The sequence below is a fragment of the Moschus berezovskii genome, chromosome 19 (genome assembly GCF_049115385.1).
Source record: "Moschus berezovskii isolate FMDL1 chromosome 19, NW_MosBer_1.0, whole genome shotgun sequence".
NCBI lineage: Eukaryota > Metazoa > Chordata > Mammalia > Artiodactyla > Moschidae > Moschus > Moschus berezovskii.
The window spans coordinates 56638820-56649417 of record NC_142478.1 but is presented as its reverse complement, the minus strand read 5'-3'; positions in this window follow the sequence as shown (position 1 = coordinate 56649417).

The window sequence follows — 10598 nt, the reverse complement described above, 5'->3', positions numbered from 1 at the left end:
GGAACCTGGTGTGGCGACTGCTGGCCAACTGTGGCATTTACCTGAGGACTCCAGGACAGCTCCCCCACCCTCCTCTAACTCCACCTCAGTCCCCAGAAACCCCACTGCTGAGCTGTCTTCCTAGGGAACTGACTTCATCAACTCTCCTCATTGTCCGGAAAGAAATTCTTTCCAGTCCCTGGTGCTGGCAGTCTCTGCCTGTGGCTGCACCCCTCACCCACTGCCTGGCATTTTGGCTCTCCAAGTGTCCTGCATTAGCTTTTGTTGTGGTCTTTTGGAAGTAATGTTTATTTTGCCCCAGTGACAAATCATTCATAGTTTTTTCCAATTTATTTAAACTAAAAAAAAGCTCACTCATTTCTCCCACCTGCTGTCCTGTCCCCACCCACCCTCTGACAGTCACAGGTCAGGTCTCTGTGTCTGTGAACCTGGTGTATGGTGTGTTTTGCTTTCTTTGTTTGTTTTTCTTTGTTTTGTTTTTTTAACACATTATTGACCAGAGGCGTATTAATACATCTTTTGTTCTCTGAACGTTGTTGACCGGAGACCTAGCAGTATCAATTACATAGCAAATCACCAGTCACAGGTGTTAGTTTCTGCAAAAATTCCACCATCAATAATGAGTTAAGATACTGCATGTAAGAGAGATCATAGTTGGTCCAGTGGTTAAGACTCCATGCTTCCACTGTAGGGGGTGCAGTTTCAATTCCTAGTTGGGGAACTAAGAACCATATGCCAAAAAAAAAAAATCTTCAAGAGAAGGGAGGATAAGCACACTAGTCAGGTAAAGAAAACCTGGGTGTGAAATCCAGAACATTCGCACCTAGGTTTTCTTTTCCTTTTCACATTCACCATGAGTATTCCATTGGCTTTAACACTAATCCTAACACTGGATGTAGCCCTACCTCTGCCCTATGGCTCTCTTTGTCTTAAAGTTAACAAATATACCCTAAGCCAAGACCAATAACCCTAAAAAAAAAAAAAAAAATCACCAGGAACTCTCTAGTGGTTCAGTGGTTAGGACTGAGTGCTTTCACTGCTGAGGATCCAATCCCTGGTTAGAGAACTGAGGTATTGCAAGCCTCATGGTACGGCCAAAAAAAAAAAGAGAGAGAGAGAGAAAGAAGGAACGGTCATATAGTGTTTGTCTTTCTCTGACTTATTTCATTTGGAATAATGCTTTTGCAACCCATGCCTGTTGTTGCAAATGGCAGAATTTTCATTCCCTTTTATGGCTCATTGTTTTAGAAATATCTTGAGGATTTATTTATTTATTTTGGGGGCTGTGGTGGGTCTCCATTGCTGCGCGTGGGCTTTCTCTATTTGTGGTGAGCAGCATCTACTCTCTAACTGTAGCGCATGGACTTCTCATTGAGGAGGCTTCTCTCGCTTTGGAGCACGGGCTCTAGGGCACTCAGGCTTCAGTAGCTGCGGCTTCTGGGATCTAGAGCACAGACTCAGTAGTTGTGGCGCACAGGCTTAGTTGTTTCCCAGCACGTGGGATCTTCTCAGACCAGGGATCGAACCAGTGCCCTTGCATTGCAAGGCAGATTCCTAACCACTGGACCACCAGGGAAGCCCTATAATTTTTTTGGGGGGCTAGTGAGTTGTGAGTTCTTCCTGTATGTTAGATATTCAGTTCAGTTCAGTTCAGTCGCTCAGTCGTGTCCGACTCTTTGCGACCCCATGAATCACAGCACGCCAGGCCTCCCTGTCCGTCACCAACTCCCGGAGTTCACTCAAACTCATGCCCATTGAGTCGGTGATGCCATCCAGCCCCTTCTTCTCCCGCCATTCAGAAAACAAAGATCATGGCATCTGGTCCCATCACTTCATGGGAAATAGATGGGGAAACAGGGGAAACAGTGTCAGACTTTATTTTTTTGGGCTCCAAAATCACTGCGGATGCTGATTGCAGCCATGAAGTTAAAAGACGCTTACTCCTTGGAAGGAAAGTTATGACCAACCTAGATAGTATATTAAAAAGCAGAGACATTACTTTGCCAACCAAGGTCCGTCTAGTCAAGGCTATGGTTTTTCCCGTGGTCATGTATGGATGTGAGAGTTGGACTGTGAAGAAAGCTGATCGCCAAAGAATGGATGCTTTTGAACTGTGGTGCTGGAGAAGACTCTTGAGAGTCCCTGGGACTGCAAGAAGCTCCAACCAGTCCATTCTAAAGGAGATCAATCCTGGGTGTTCATTGGAAGGACTGATGTTAAAGCTGAAACTCCAATACTTTGGCCACCTCATGCAACAAGTTGACTCCCTGGAATGTTAGATATTAGCCCCTTATCAAATATGTGATTTGCAAATATTTCCTCCCACTCAGTAGGTTTCCTTTTCATTTTGTTGATGGTTTCCTTTGCTGTGCAGAAGCTTTTAAGTTTGATGTGGTCCTATTTGTTTATTTTTGCTTTTGTTTTTGGTGTCAGATGCCTTAAATTTTTTTGTTTGTTTCTTTTTCTGTTTTTTTGGCTTGCAGGATCTTAGTTCCCTGACCAGGGATTGAACCCAGGCCCCAGCAATGAAAGCACTAAATCCTAACCACTGGACCACCAGGAAATTCCCTGCCTTTTTACTTTTTTTATTTTTTTTAATACTGAAAAACAGATAATCCTGGTAGGTTATGACCTTGAGGATCATTCAGTCCAACATTCAATCCAATGTTCCCATTTCTCAGATAAGAAAAACAGCAAGAAGGTGCCTGACATTACTCCCCTCATTCTTTCCTGCCCACCTCCTCCCTCCTTACCTCTCTTGTCTTTCCCTCCCCACCAGAGAGCAAAGAGAGGCTTATACCAGGGAGGAGCACCCCTTCCCACCTTCCTCAGCAAAACCTGCTAGGTCCCCTGGTCCACTCTCCAATTCCCACCTCCTCCAGGAAGCCCTCTCAGAACTCCCCAGCTCCAGGTCAGAGGTTCAGCTGCTTAGCTGCCATGGGTCAGCCTTAGTCAGCAGACCCCTGGGAGGTGGGACCTGGGACAATCAGAGAGCTTTCCTAAGCTAGTCAGAGTAGAACTGGAATGTGAACCAGATTATTCTAACTCCAGAGCCTATACTTTTTTGGCTGCAACACTGCATGGCATGTGGTTCCCCAACCAGGAATTGAACTGGAGAATCCTTGTAGTGGGAGCGCAGAATCTTAACCTCTGGACTGCCAGGGAAGTCTCCAGAAACCCCTCCCTGTACAGGTTTTTTTCATCATTGTAGGAATCACCTTCTAGGCAAGGAGATATTGATCCCCCCCACCAGACAGATGGGAAGACTGAGGCTCGGAGAGGGAACATATGCCCCTAGGGTTGTGGAGCTGTAAGAACAGAGATCCTAGCTCCGGCCTATTTGCTTCTATTTCTTCCCACCAGTCCAGATATCTTTTCCCTTTTCTCTGTTTCCTGGGCAAATATGAAGGTAGGCAAGGTGGCCCCACCTCCTTATTCTGCCCCTACTGGGCCAGTTTTCCTCTGGGTCCACCTTGGTCCCCTGAGTCTAGGTTTCCATCTGAAAACGGGAGTGGATGGAGCCCAGAGTGGCACTCGCAGGCCAGAAGCTTCCACGTGGGAGAATGTCTCAGCGGACCCTCCCATCCCAGGTGCAGAGGAACACTGCGTCCCCTTGCTTGAGCCGGCCGACTCAAATCCTCTCTCCTGGAACCTGCCCTGCCCTGTGCCCTCGGCACAAAGTTAATGTTTGCAGAATCAAGGAGGCCTGTCAACAGCAGCCTCGAGTGCCAAAGGTGAGTGACCGGCTCTGCTGACCAGGGCTGGTATCTTCGTCCCTCCTACCCTCTGGACTTTGCTTCCATAAACACTGTGGGGTCTCAGTCACATGCTGGAAGCACCCCGACATGCCTCTCCCATCTGTGGGAGAGGTGGCGGAGGGGAACCTGCAGGACCCAGTCTTTGGAGCCCCCCAGCCCCCTTCCAGGGGCTCCGTCTCAGGCTGGGCCCAGTTGGAGAAGGTTAGTGGTGGGTGGGTACGGCTGCCTTGGCTCTTTGTTCCTGAGTGGCCAGTCCCTGCCCATCCTGTGCTAGGAGCTAGGTTCCAGACGGCTTGCTCAAGGAGCCCACAACCCCGATGTCCTTATGTGACTTGCCCTCCACTGTGCCCTGGTGTGTAGACAAGAGGGAACCCAGCAGGCTTGAGGCTGATTTTCTTTCTTTCATTTTGTAAAAGATAATCTTTAAAATTTATTTTTGGCTCTGCTGGTTCTTCACTGCCGTGCAGGTTTTCCTCTAGTTTTGGTGAGCCGGGGGCCTACTTTCTAGCTGTGGTGCCTGGGCTTCTCACTGCGGTGGCTTCCCTTGTTGCAGAGCACTGGCTCTAGGGTGCTTGGGCTTCAGTAGTTGTGGCACAGGCTCAGTAGTTGTGAGTACAAGGGCTTCAGTTGCTCCACAGCCTGTGGGATCCTCGTGGCCTAAGGATTGAACCTGTGTCTCCTGCACAGGCAGGCAGATTCTTTACCACTGAGCCATGAGGGAAGCCCCTGCTTTGATATATGTATTTTTTTCTTTAAACATAGTTGAGCCAACCATTATTCTGAAGATTTGATAATCATCTATTTAGAATCTTGGCCTGTTTTTTTTTTTTTTCTTTTTTGGCTGTACCATGAGGCCTGTAGAATCTTAGTTCCCCAACCAGGAATTGAACCTGAGCCCTCTGCATTGGAAGCATAGAATCCTAACCACTAGATGGCCAGGGAAGTCCCTTAAGGCTGCTGTTTGTAGGAAGGCCTGCTTGCAAGGTTGAGCCTTGGTTGACATTGAGGAACTTGTATTTCAGGAAGGTTCCCACCATCCCCAGAAATGGTAAGTCACTCACTGGGCCTAAACCGTGCAAACAGTATGGCTTATGCCAAACACCTGCTTCTCTCCTGGGAGCCCGGGATTTTGGTACCCACTGTGCAGTGGATGCCTTTGAGACCAGCCTCCAATAGAAACACTGGAGTTTTAGGCTCAGGCACGCTTCCCTGGTAGATACTTCACCTCTTGCTGGAGGAAGTAAGGGCATCCAGTGAGACCACACTGGGAGAAGACCCTTAGTAGCTGGCCCCTGGTTTCCTCTGGACCTCACCCATACTCCTTCTCCCTGGACTGAGTTTGTGTCTTTTGTTGTAATATGCCTTTTTTATTTTTTAAAAATATTTATTTATTTGGCTGCGGGAGGTCTTAGTTGAGGCACACAGAATCTTCTATCTTCATTGTGGCATGCAGGATCTTTAGTTGCAGCATTTAAACATTTAGTTGTGGCCTGTGGGATCTAGTTCCCTGACCAGGGATGGAACCTGGGCCCCCTGCATTAGGAGTGTGGAGTCCTAGCCACTGGACCACCAGGGAAGTCCCTGTAATATGTCTTAATCATAAGCGTGACTATATGGTGGGTCCTGTGATTCCTCCTAGTACATAATCAGACTTGCAGGTGGTATTGGGACCCCTCCCTGACAAGGTGGGATTCGACCTATGGACCCTGACTCACTGAAAGATGGTGGAAGCGCTGTTTGGGGAAAGGAAGGATGGAGTGGCAAGGAATGTCCTTCCTAAAATGTGCGTATGAGTTTCCTGGCTGTGTAAGCACTGGCTATCTTCTTCTTCATGACCGTGACGTAGGTGGTGTTGGTGCTGAGCTCCTTTCTGAAGACCTGGCTGAGCACTCAGAATCTGCCCAGGGGCCTTGGGGTGGCCTGCATGGCCTCCTGGAATTGTCGACCAGCCTTTAAAGCCCGGGTGGCTGTGGAGTTACCTGTGGTGTGAGACAGTAGCTTACCTGCAGGCAAATCTGTTGTGAGAGGTAAAAATTACTTCTGGGATTCAACAGTAATAGATGGAGTCCCAGGAGAGTTGACTAGCTGCATCCCTGTGGTCTGTCGAGACTGCAGTGGCTTGAAATGAGGGGGGGAGAAGCCCAGTGTGCGTGATGACTTTATTTACTTATTTATTTAAAAAAATAAAAATTTTGGGGTCTTACTGTGCTGCATGCAAGATCTTAGTTTCCTGACCAGGGATCAAACTCAGGTCTCCTGCAGTAGAAGGGCAGATTATTAACCACTGGACCCCTAGGGAAGTCCCGATGCCTTTGGTGTTTTGTTCTCTCTTCTAGACGGGAGGAAGAAGAGGTCAAACGTTCCCAAAAGTGAGCTTTAGGTGGCCCCCAAATGTTGAAAGTTTGCATTATTGTTTCCACTAAGTGGAAAGAAAATGTTAAGTCTTTTCCCAGAATGGAGAAAAGCTTTAGATAAACCAGAGGGGGGAAAGGTCAGGGGAGATGCTCTAGCTGCTGCTGCCATAGCCTCCCTCTCCCCTCTCCCCTGTAAGGGTTGAATTTACTGCTAAGAGCTTAAATAAATTTGCAATGAAAATAAAGGGGGAGGGATTTTTGTTTAGGTGCACCCTCAGTTTATGTATTTTTAAATTTTTGTTATTTATTTACTTTTGGCTGTGCCTCGTCTTTGTTGCTATGAGGGGGTTTTCTCTAGTTGTGGCGCGTGGCTTCTCACTGTCGTGGCTTCTCTTGTTTTGGAACATGAGCTCCAGGTGAACGAGCTTCAGTAGTTGCAGCACGTGGGCTCAGTAGTTGTAACATAAGGGCTCTTTTGCCCTGAGGCATGTGAGATCTTCCCGGACCAGGGATCAAACCCGTGTCCCCTGCATTGGCAGGCAGATTTTTAATCGCTGGACCACCAGGGAAGACTGGGGAGAGGAATTTTTTAAAAAATTATTTATTTGACTGCACTGGATCTTATTTGCAGCTCTCAGGATCTTTAGTCTTTATTGCAACATGCAGGATCTTTAGTTGTGGCAGTACACAGTCTTATGCACTGGACCACCAGGGAAGTGCCAAACGGGGAGGAATTTTTTTAAGGGTTTTTTTTGGGGGGTGTGTATTTTATAGCTATTACATATGGATATATGATTAAAGCAGATATAAAGTGTTATATGATTGTAATTTCATAAATACGAGAGGGAAGGTCACAATTAGGGAGAGCTGCATGGAAAAAAAAAACATCGCTGGGACACAACTTTCTTGCATTTCTCCATATGGGCAGCTTGGAATTTGAGTTCTTTGAGTATCAAAAACAGAACAGTTCATTCTATGAGTCCTTGCCTATTGGCTCCTTCTGGGGAAAAAAAGACAATGTGGGACTTTTCTGGTGATCCAGTGCCTAAGACTTGGAGCACTCAATGCAGGGGGCCTGGGTTCAATTTCTGGTCAGGAAGCTAAATCACACGTGCTGCAAATAAGACCTGGTACATCCAAATAAATAAATGCTGCTGCTACTGCTGCTAAGTCACTTCAGTCGTGTCTGACTCTGTGCGACCCCATAGACGGTAGCCCACCAGGCTCCCCAGTCCCTGGGATTCACCAGGCAAGAACACTGGAGTGGGTTGCCATTACCTTCTCTAATGCATGAAAGTGAAAAGTGAAAGTGAAATCGCTCAGTCGTGTCCAACTCTTAGCGACCCCATGGACTGCAGCCTACCAGGCTTCTCCGTCCATGGGATTTTCAGGCAAGGGTACTGGAGTGGGTTGCCATTGCCTTCTCCAACAAATAAAATATATTTTTAACGGAGACAGTGTGAAAAAAAGGCAGTCTCTAAATGGAGATGCACTTTTGAGGTTTGGAAACGCAGTCTTTGGTTGCTAATGAGCTCCTGTGAAATCATATGCCTGACCTTTAGACATGATATGCCATAACTTGCATATCTTTGTGGGACTCGGCTTGTATTCTAAGACCAATATGACAAAAAGGGTGTGGGAAAGCCTTGGTTGTCTTTTGAACTTGGGACGTGGCTGTCTGGCTTGGCTGCAGCAGAAGAGATGCTGCTACTCCCCCTTCCAACCCCCAACTTTATCAAGGAATAATTGACAAATTACTGATAAGAGAAGCTCATCGGGTCTAAACTGGACAATGTGGTTTATGCAGATCACCTGCGTGCTTCTGAGAGTCTGGAATTTTGGCACATCATACTATGCAGAGGTTTCACAAGACATCCAAAGATGTCCATAGCAAAAAAAGGAAGGGAAAAAAAAAGGCAGAAGATCTCGTGCTCTAGATAATATCCACATGAATCCCTACCCTCATTTATAAGGCTGTTCACTCGTCTTAGTTCATCTACCATGATGGCAAATATTGTCAACAACCTAAATGTCCTTGTATTGGTTAAATACAAGGAAACATGAAGTAGCTATAAAAACAGATCAAGAGGTATTTCTCTGGCAATCCGGTGGTTAAGACTCCATGCTTCCACTGCAAGGGATACAGGTTTGATCTCTGGTCAGGGAACTAAGATCCCACATGCTGGCAGTTTCCCATAGTGCAAAATATGCCAATGATTGTCAGCCATTGAATGGATTTTATTAATTTATTTTTTCAATTTTAATTGGGGTACAGTTGATTTACAATGTTGTGTTAATTTCAGGTGTACAGCAAAGTTAATCCATTCTGAATTGGATAAAGAGAACCTGAATTTAAATAAAGAGAACCAGTTCAACAATTTCCATTTGGAATCTTCTTTTGGGATCACCCCAAGCTATTGTGACCAAAAAGTTTATTTCCTTCTCTTCAGGTCTAATTGCCATTCTGATTCTGCAGCAAATAATATTTGCATGATTTACATGATTTTAGGAATTGTAAATATGACTTTTTGAGAATCGTAGTTCTTAGAATGTAATTTATAAAGAATGACATTCACCCTTTTTAGCATACAGTTCTGTGAGTTTTGAAAACATATGCAGTCACGTAACTATAACCATGATCAAGATCTAAAACAATTTCATCACCCAAAAACAGACCCATCAACTCATTCACCACTGTGTACCTTCGTAGTTAATCCCTCCCCTACCCAGTCACTGACAGCCAGGGATCTATTTTCTGTTACGTGGACAGATTGTGGGTTTTGCCTTTTCCAGCATTTTGTATAAATGAATCAGACAGTAAGCAGCCTTGTGAGTCTGGCTTCTTGCATTCAACATAATGCATTTGAGAGTCTTCCATGTTGGTGCCTCTACGTGGATTGTGTGTCTTTTTGTTGCCGAGCAGAGTTTCATAGCACTGGTCTCCCAGAGTTTGGCTGTTGTTCTTTTTGTTTTGGCCCTGCCTCAGTGTTATTTTGATTTGCGTTTCCCTAGTGGCTAATGACGGAGAAGGCAATGGAAACCCATTCCAGTACTCTTGCCTGGAGAATCCCATGGACAGAGGAGCCTGGTAGGCTACGGTCCATGGGGTCGCTAAGAGTCAGACACGACTGAGCGACCTCACTTTCACTTTTCACTTTCACGCATTGGAGAAGGAAATGGCAACCCACTCCAGTGTTCTTGCCTGGAGAATCCTAGGGACGGGGGAGCCTGGTGGGCTGCCGTCTATGGGGTCGCACAGAGTTGGACACGACTGATGCGACTTAGCAGCAGCAGCAGTGGCTAATGATGTTGAAATTTTTTCTGTGCTTATTGTTAATTTCATACATTCTTTGGAGAAATATCTCATATCCTTTTCCTACTTTTTCACTGTATTATTTGTCTTTTTATTACTGAGTTGTTGTTGTTCAGTTGCTCAGTTGTGTCTGACCCTTTGCAGCCCCATGGACTGCAGCATGCCAGGCTTCCCTGTGCTTCACCATCTCCCGGAGCTTGCTCAAGCTCATGTCCATCCAGTCGGTGATGCCATCCGATCATCTCGCCCTCTGTTGCTTAGTTGTAATGGTTCCTTACGTGGTCCTGTATCAGGAATCAAGTCCCTTATCAAATATATGATTTACAAATATCATACATTTACAAATATAATTTTTCCCACTCTGGGCTGTGTTTTCACTTGATGGAATGACAGGCAGCACAGATTTTTTAAAATTTGATGATGTCTGACTTACTATTTTTTTTTCTTTTGTCACCTGTGCTTTTGGTATTGTATGTAAGAAGGGGAGCTGATTTTTTAACTTAAAATATCTTCAGCTGAAGGAGTGTGATCTGTCTCAAGTTGTCACCTTTGGAGGCAGAGACTTTTTCAAAATAATAATAATAATAGCAGCAACAACAAAAACTTAGATTTTCTGGTCATTTTGTTTTATAAGCCAGACACTGTGCTAAACACACTAGATGCTATGACCTTTCTCTTTTCTTTTTTTAAATTAATTTTTATTGGAGTGTAGTTGCTTTTATGCCCTTTAATTATTAAATCCTCTAACAACCCTAGGAGGTAGGTGCTGTCATCCCCATTTACAGACTGGAAAATGGAGGTTTAGAGAGGTGTCCAAGGAACACAGCTAAAAAGTGACAGAACTGAGAATTGAGCCCAAGCCTGACTCTCTCAGGCTTCCCTGGTAGATCAGTGGTAAAGAATCCACCTGCAATGCAGGAGACTCAGGTTCAATACGTGGGTCAGGAAAATTCCCCTGGAGAAGGACATGGCAACCCACTCCAGTATTCTTGCCTGAAAAGTCCCATGGACAGAGGAACCTGGTGAGCTACAGTCCATGAGGTCATATGAGTCAGACATGATTTAGCGGCTAAACTGCCACAACTACCTGACTCTCTCCAAAGTCTATATGCTAGCCACTTCCTGCCATGCTGTCATTGCTTTTGGAAAATGCTTTGGAAATGACCCCTGAGC